This window comes from Ailuropoda melanoleuca, chromosome 17 (assembly GCF_002007445.2).
Source record: "Ailuropoda melanoleuca isolate Jingjing chromosome 17, ASM200744v2, whole genome shotgun sequence".
NCBI classification, from domain to species: Eukaryota; Metazoa; Chordata; class Mammalia; order Carnivora; family Ursidae; genus Ailuropoda; species Ailuropoda melanoleuca.
The window spans coordinates 15,706,919-15,715,557 of record NC_048234.1 but is presented as its reverse complement, the minus strand read 5'-3'; the positions used below and the strand labels follow the sequence as shown (position 1 = coordinate 15,715,557).

The window sequence follows — 8,639 nt, the reverse complement described above, 5'->3', positions numbered from 1 at the left end:
TAGGTGGCTCAGATCTTTACCCTAAGATCTTGATGATAATGATGAGACTAACTGTAGGGCTCAGGCTTAATTGTATTGGAAAAGTTTCTGCCCTGGCTTTCCAAGGGAGTATCACCTGGTGAGGGAGAGAGGGGAGAGAGGCAGCAGTGTGCAGGTTTCCCAAAATTGTCCACCTGGGTTTCTTCTAGGCCACAGAACCTTACTGCGACATTCTTGCAGGAAAAGCAAACAATCTCTCTGTAATGTGTCAAATTTATTTTAAAAAATTAGCTATTGTATTAGAGTATAAATATTAAGATAAAAGTTTCTTTCTGAGCGTACCACTTAACTCCATCTCAAAAGAGATCAATTATATTTTCTTTTTCAATGATACACACTCAGGCAAAAAGTTGCTTTGACTAGTGGCTCATGACTGTTGGGAATTCCACTCTAAAGAAAATATCGCTATTGCCAGCTAAACGTCTTTATCGATAAACTGTGTATATTTTCAAATTATAATGCAATATTTATACAGAGAACAAAATGTAAATGGTTCACTTGTAAGATTAATATATAAATAATATTTACCAAAACTGCTTTGAGAAATGTGTTTTAATGACTCAAATTCAGTAAACGATTAGTCTCTTAAGTACATTTCTCTCACTGCTAATAGGAGAGAATACAAACATTCTGTGAATATAAACAAAGTCTCCCATTTCTTGGTGTGTCTTGGGAAGTCTAATATTCTTTAGATTTGGAGAAGTGATCCACAAAGGAGCTCACTGCCAAGCCCAGCACGTGGAGCTCAAGGAACGCCAGTGCAGGGAGGGGCTCCCCTGCACCCACTTGCCTCAGTGATGGTCAGGTGGGGTGGGGTCGCCAAGGCAGCCGGGCAGCTGGGAGCCCGAGTGGAGGGGAGGGAACAGCAGTGCTCCGGGGGAAGGCACCAGCAGGGCTTGGCTCCTGGCCTCCAGGCAGGTTGGGAAAAGCTCCATGGGGTGTGGCGGTTCTCAGGACCTCTTCCAGCAGCTTTGCTGTCACCATCTCCACAACACCAGCCGTGGGTGCTGGGCTCTCTCTTCGTTCAGTTCTTGAACCACAGAAGTTAATTCCTCCAGCATCGAGTTGGCCTTCACCACCTTTCCTCAAGCGTCTGCAAGGCTGGGTCTGTTGAGTGGCCCTTTCCCTAGTCGGGCATTCCCTAGAGACATCTCAGCCACTGCATGCTCCTTCTTGGCTGCACTAAGCTTGCCAATGAGTTGGCATTTCTCTGCGATCTGTGCAGCCAGGGAGTTTCCGCAAGCTGCCTTTCATGTCTTACATAAAAACGACTTCTAAGGGACTGAATGAGTCTGAGCATAAATAAAAGACCCGTCTATAAGCCCATGACAGGCAGACACACCTGTCTCTCACTGGAGGCTGTGCAAAGTGAGTTGTAGACACAGGTCACTGGGCGACGGCTCCAGCACCCTCTCACCCAGCTGCCCAAGGAGCAGCCCAAGGCCGTGCTCCATGGAGGACGGCTGCCCCTCCATGGCACTGCCCCACACAGGCTCTGTCTGCTCACCGTAGGGCCAGCAGCCACCACACACCCCGCAGAACACCCACTTTCCTTCCTTAGCATCTCATCCCCTTGCTGACCTCTTCAGTGTCGTGGCTTTAATGACATCGAACCGTCCTGACTCACATTCATTCGTTCTTTCCAAACCTTTCCATACCGTCCAGACTCATACCCACCTGGCCGCCTCCATGACATCTCCGTGGCGCATCTGTTGTGCTGGAACCCAACTAGATGTCCCCAGGGGCCTGCACTCCCTCGTCGGTCCCTTCCCGTGATGCAGCGCTGTCCTGACAGGGCAGCACTGATGTCCCCCGGGGGCCACTCCTCACTCATTGGAGCAGAAACTCCGGGTGGTGACAGCAGCCCTCTGCGTGGTGACAAGTCCGCCATAGGATCCTTGAGTCTGAGACCCCTGGAAGGACTGGTGGGGGCGCTGTTGGCTTTGCTTCTCAGCCTTGAGACAACGGAGGCCATTTTGGGGTTCTAGCTGTCTTCATATCGATGTCCCTCTGTTGTCACTGAGTCTGCACATGAAGGAGAAGTAATACATAGAATTCATATGCATGAATACTGCACTAATACAACCAGGTTGTATGAGTTGTCAGTATATCTAGTTATGCACAAATCACAAGACATAATGCATCCATGTGAAAGAGCAATAATACATCTAATTAACATATATAAACATACAAATGTAGGCTACATATCTATGTATATATCAACACATATCCGTATTAAAGAAACAGTACTTATAATTAACATATATCAATATTATACCGATAAAGGCTATATAAGTGTACTAGTATATATAACTGTGTGTAAATCACAGTGCATAATATAGGAGATAATATGTAAATAATTACATAACATCATGTAACTAATATCATACATAATTTTATATATGCTAAAATATTTTTTTTAAACGGTTAAGATGGTAAACATTTGACTAGTAGAGTGAGACCCACACAAAGTCTGGCAGAAAAAAAATCTAAGTTAAAAATAGCCAAAACGAGCATGTGAGCCCTGAAGGAGGAGTCTGAGGTTCCAAGTGGATCCTCTGAGGGAGAGGCATGGGCCAAGTTCTGCTCAGGCTTGGGTCCACAGGCAGACCACCCCCATCAAGGTCTGGGTAAATCTCACCACTTCCGGTGTGGACCCAACCAGTCAGATTGAAAGCAAAAGTCTGGCACGCTCTCCACCACTCTAGACCCAGATCCTCGAAGAGCCATTTGCAAAGTATCAAAACCCAATGCTGGTGAAGCTGCTGTGAACCTGGTGTACTCCTACTGACCGTGACTGGCAGTGAAAACCCATCGGGGACCCCAGGGAGCCACTTGGCAGTACCAGTCAAGAGCTCAGAAGTCTGGATTCCCTTGTGATTTCTATTGGGAAATAATTCAGGGAAGCAAAAGGAGCTGGAGATCCAAAGGCTCCCATCGTGGCACTGTCCACAACATTCGTAAATTAGAAACAACGGAGTCCATGGATGGGGGAGCCTGAGGGAATTACATCTTCTCAACTCCATGGAACGTTATTCAGCCATGAAACACATTTGTGGAGATCATACAATAAAATGAGATGTCTCTAAAAATACATTCTTTTGGGCGCCTGGGTGGCTCAGTTGGTTAAACATCTGCCTTTGGCTCAGGCCATGATCTCAGGGTCCTGGGATCGAGTTCCACGTCAGGCTCCCTGCTCAGCAGGGAGTCTGCCTCTCCCTCTCCCTCTGCACCTAACCCCACTTTTGCTATCTCTCTCTCTCTCAAATAAATGAATAAATATAATCTTTAAAAAAATAAAAATACATTATTTTGAGGAAACATGAGCATGAAATGATTTCCATGTAAAACTTCACATGCATATGGTCAAGGAATTGATGGGAATACAGAATCCACTGAAATTTTTCTGAATGAATTAATTCTTCAGGAAAAGCTACAATTTATTCTACAAGTGAAGTAAGGCTCTCACATATTTTAATAAAGCAATTCTCTCCAGCCTGCGGTGGCATCCCAGCCATCCCTTCCAGTGCCAGTCCTGGCAGCGTGCTCTCTTCCCCTTTCCCTGAGGTTCGCCCCCCAGACACCTCTCTTTGAAGTGAAAACTGGTTTGCTTTTTGCTGGGTCTGTTGTCAGCATGCTCTGAAGCCTCCCTTTTCCTGGTCCATCTTCCCCACCTGGGCCAGCACTTCCATGGCTTTCCCACCAAAGGAGAAATTTGATTCTTCCCCTCGCTGTGTGTGCAGTAGATGGTGACCTGCCATTCTTAGCTCGGCAATAATAAAAACACCTCATGCTAGCCCTGCATGGACTTGTGGTTTGCTGCCTGGTCACCACGGCAACGGTGCATGGAGGTGGTAGTTATGTTCTTGTGCTCCTTTCACAGAGAGGACCGAGCAGTGGCAGGGCTGGAATGAGGATCCCCCTACCTTGTTGTGGGATTGTGTTTGTGGTGTGGTTGGTTCAGACTGGCCTCCCTGCTCGGCCTCCCGCTAGCTGGGTCGCCCTGTAAAGTCAACTCAACCTCTGCCGGCTTCAGGGTCCTCACCTGTCATATGGGGCAGTAGTAGGGTCTATAGGATAGTGTCATCAGGATTGGATGGACCTACATAAAGGGCTCTCGGTTGAAGGCCTGCTGGGAAGGACCACTCAGTGGTGGCCACTGAGGATGCAGGCTGAGTGGCCCTCACCCCATTGTTCACACGGGTGTGGGTGGCTGGAGCAGCCTGGATGGAGGGACAACATTTGGGTCTTAAAAGTGAAGAGACAGCACATGTGGAGAGGCGCTGACGCCCTGAGAGCTTTCACTGGAGCCCGCCACCACGCAGACGAGAGCCTGGGTCCTGGGTCCAGGCTCGGGGAACTGTCCATAGTGCTGAAGTGTTGGGTTCAACTGTTTGGGCACCGGCTTTCCACCCTCGAGTGACCTGTTCCAGAGTCTCCTACCACAGACATTCCTACACCCAGCAGGTGCAGGGCCTGCACCTGAGGGTCCCTGCAGAGAGCACACGGACCCTACCCCAGCTCTGCCACCCAACAGTTCTACTAGTTCTAGGTGTGGCTTGCGTTTCTTCCCATCTGAGCATCACGTGCACTCATTCTCTCTTTCCCTAGTGTCGGGCTATCCACCCTTTCCCACCTTGTCATCAGCAATAAACTCCCTTCCGTTTCCAGCCTCCTCACAGGATGACCCCAACCTCTGGCTTTACTGAAGCTGAGTCCCACCCCCTCCCCTGCCCTCTGGTGTGGCTGCTTCCTCTCCCCACTATGCCTTGGGGGCACCACCAGGGACCTTATGCTTCCATCCCCAAGAATCCAGGCTGCTGCCTCCCAGGCCCAAGACCACTGGGCCTGCATTTGCTCCTCCTTTGGTGGCCATTTCCAACTCTGTCCTTCCTCCTTCCAACCTCCCACCCAACCCTGTTAGCCTGCCTTCCTCTTGCCCTCCCTCCCTCACTTGCATCCTTGGACGAGTCTGCACTCACCCAGCTCCTATGCAGCAGATGCACAGTACCAGAGAAAACCAGTCCTCTTGCCCTGAGGGGCAGTGCAGAGTCACGGGGGACACACACTGCCTGCAGCAACACCATCCTCTTCCTCATGGCTGGCCGAATCCTCTGCTCCCCTTCAAGTCAAATTCCTTAGGGAAATGGACGCTTCTTACTTTTTAAATACAAACCTCACTTTCATGTTGTAGAGAAAATCAGGTGTAACATCCAAATCAGGCATAAAGCTCTTCCGGCTTCTTACCACAGCCACAGAGGGATTTATCTTGGGTTCAGCTCCTCTTGCCCTTCTCAGCTTGCCATTGCCAGGCTCCTGCGCCTCTGGCTTCCCCTGGGTTTGGCCAAGAGAGGGTACCTACAGGACATGGGAGAGTGGAAGACAGAGAGGGGAGCTTTTCCTCCCTGTTCCCTCCCATCACTGCCTTCCCATCAGCTCTCCCTGGCAGCCCCTCCTCCAATTCCAGCTGGAATTCCACTGGCTCCAGAGATTCCATCGTCCTCCATCAGCCCCAAAAGTGGGAATGGTAAGAACCCTTAGTGAGATAGGAACATAAAGGGAAGGAATCCCTGGTACATCACCTCCTTTGGACTCCCTCAACCCCGTCTCTGGAAGTGTCTGTTTACCCACATCTCTTCCTTAACCTGTCTCCTACTCAACCCCGATGATCAGCTCCCCAGTTCCTCCCTCTCTCCCTTACCTGCTCTGGATGTCCACCCTGGACTCTATCCCCAGGTGACCCATGCTGGACTTCTGCCTGCAGCATGGGCAGATAACAGTTAGGTCATTTTAAACCACTGATCTTGGGATTACACCAATAGGAAACCAATACGCTTTTAAGTTAATAGATTTAGAAAGAGAAACCATAGTATTCTGGAAACCACAACATTCTGGAAAAGCTACTGTTGATGACCCCAGGCATTCTTGAGTCTGAAGGCTGATTTTACAGTGGTTTCCTTTCTTTGCTTTCCTTCTGTGCTGCCAGACTATGAAATTTCATCAGTCATCGATCTCTACACCTTTACAGCCTGATAGTGCCTCAACTAGGCAGGACTGGCCCTGGGTGAGGGCCTCGGGCATGGCCTGGGAGGGAGGGCATGGGCTGCTGGGCTTATAGCTTCTGTCTTCATGCCCCACCCCATCATTTTCCCGGAAAGTGAGGTCTTACTGTTCCATTGCGTCCCTGGAATATTAATTACCCTCTTTGATTACAGAGCTTCTCACATGCAGTACATTTATATTACTGTGATATTTTAAAATGGCCAATTTCCCTCCACTTGGCTCATCATAATAAAAGGAATAAAAAAATCTCCTGTTGGCTAAAGGGTTAACCGTGGAGCTTTGGGTTTTTTTTTTTTTTTTTTTCCTCCTTGGGGATTCAGAACGTGCATGCATGTTCGATGATCCTTTCACAAAAAGAATCAAGGGCGAAATGCCTAGGGTTTGAATGTGTGTTTGCTGTACATTCATGATAAATGCTGAACCGAATGGCACATTCATGGTTGCTTCTTGCTTGTAAATGAACTGCTGAATGAAAGTTTTGGGGCACAGCTCACCTCCAACAGAGGCTGTCCTGTTCACACTGGGAGCTGACCAATGGTTCTTCAATTTTCTTGAAAAACTAGTTTTTCCGCTCTCCATGACAGTGGTGCCTTCCTCCATGCATTTTGTAATCAGGCTAGCTTTTTTTTTTTTTTTTTCCCACACTCCCGTTGGAATAAAGATCCCGCCTTTGATTGAAATGGAATCTTCCACTATTGAGCAAGCCTTCTTCAATGAGTCATCGGGGCGGCTGCTCATTGGCTGAGGCCGCTGGAGCCAGGGGATTGCCTGGCACCGGCTTGCAGGGCCCGGCTTCATTCACAGAATCACTGGCTCGCTGCTAGCCCTTCCATTCACACAAACAGCCTCTCATTCACATTTTGCTGTTTTTGTCTGCTTCTAATGAAGAGCGGGGTTTGGGAATGATAGGGCGTTTTTGCTTCAGATTTGGGGGGGTTCCGCTCACCATCACCATCGTCGATGGGGTGTGCACTTGCTGTTGCTAAGCGAGCAAGGGGAAGGGCGAGAATGAGTGCCTGTGCCCAGGGAGGGGAGCCGCCTCGGCCCTGCGCTCCCGCATCCCGGTGGCCGGCCTCACCTGCGGGCCAGGAGCCGCCCTCCGGGCACCTGGTCCATAAAGCTCTGCAGGGCTCGGTGCCTCCTGTGGCACATGCCTAGTTGTGGGTGTGAGAAGGCAGGGTGCTCGAGGTAAATTCATTTGCTTGCACAGAATTGCCTGGCAATTTGCACAGGGAGGTTTCTCTGTGTCAGGTGGGTTATCTCCATGCCTGGCCCAGACAGGCAGAGCCCGCGGTGCCAGGGCTCAGCGGGTTTGAGTCTCCGCCGACCTTCTGGGGGCCGCCAACGCCCCGTTTTCCTCGCTGAGAGGAAGGAGGCCTGCGCCTGTCCCTTGCAGCCGAGTCTGACTCCTGAGACGGATTTGCTGTGTAACCAGAGCGGCTGCATTTGTTTTCTTCCTTAATGCAGGGTTGCAAAGCAGCAACAGAAGGGACATTGAAATGTATTTGTAGCGTTTGGTAGGCATTTTTCCAGACCTTGAGCACATTCATTTGGGATAAAGCTTCAAGCCCAGCCCCCTTTTTGGAATGGATTTCTGGAGCCGGCTGCCATTCCTCAGAGAAGTCCTCTTCTTTTTTGGAAGTAGGTTTTCAACCTAACCTCGACTGAGAAAGGCTGTTGTCCGTAGCAGGGAACACATCCTCACTGGCTCTGTGCAGATCTTTCTTTCTTTCTTTTTCCTTCTTTCTTTTTTTTTTTTTTTTGGAGGAACTGCATTGCCACAAAGACACTTGTCATGGCTGCTCTGTTGACTTGAAAAGAAAAAAGAAAAACCCAGAAAATTAGTATTTTATGTTCACCTGGGAGAAAATATTTTTTCTGTTCCTTCTTTTCTTTTTTCTTTTTTTTTTTTTGGCTATTTACCAATTTCTGCTGCTTTCCAAATCAGAATTCACGAGGAGCCGCTGAAGATCTTATTCTTAAAAAGCCTTCGTCACATTTTAACGCATGGCTGTCAGACACTTAGGGGCTCCCACGGAGGGCTGAGCGGGGGACAGGAAGCCCTAGCACAGAAGGAGGGGTTTCAGAAAGTTCATCTGACCGTCTGAAGGGACTGGACTGACCTCTGGCACAGATGCTGAGTCGGGGGGATGGGGAGGCGAGCAGCCAAAGGTTGGAAGGAAATCTCTGGGAAGGCAGAAAAGGCAATTTGAGAACTGATTGGCTCTGGTGTGCTGTCAGTGGGTGAACGTATTTTCTTTCCTTCTTTCTTTCTTTCTTTCTTTCTTTTCTTTCTTTCTTTTTTCTTTCTTTCTTTCTTTCTTTCTTTCTTTCGTGTGTGTGTGTGTGTGTGTGTGTGTGTGTGTGTGTGTGCTACAGGAAGTGATTTGCTGTGCTCCCCGGGCCTTTGTTGAGAAGGGTCTCCTCTGGAGTGAGTCACGCTCTCGCTGTGCGCAGCCCAAGCCGCTGGGCGCTCCCCTTCGGAAGCGATGCCTGGAGCGGCGCGAGCGTGCCGCCCTCCGCAGCCGAGCGCGGGG

General features: G+C 49.4%; 1 long non-coding RNA gene across 1 annotated transcript; it reads right to left on the bottom strand.

Moving 5' to 3' along the window:
• Positions 1 to 711: 711 nt before the first annotated feature.
• LOC117796938 lies at positions 712 to 5,384 on the bottom strand. The gene is made up of 3 exons (XR_004621684.1): positions 5,287 to 5,384; positions 5,022 to 5,176; positions 712 to 2,064 (listed from the first exon to the last, which is right to left on the bottom strand). It is a non-coding gene; the product is annotated as an uncharacterized LOC117796938 (long non-coding RNA).
• Positions 5,385 to 8,639: the final 3,255 nt, after the last annotated feature.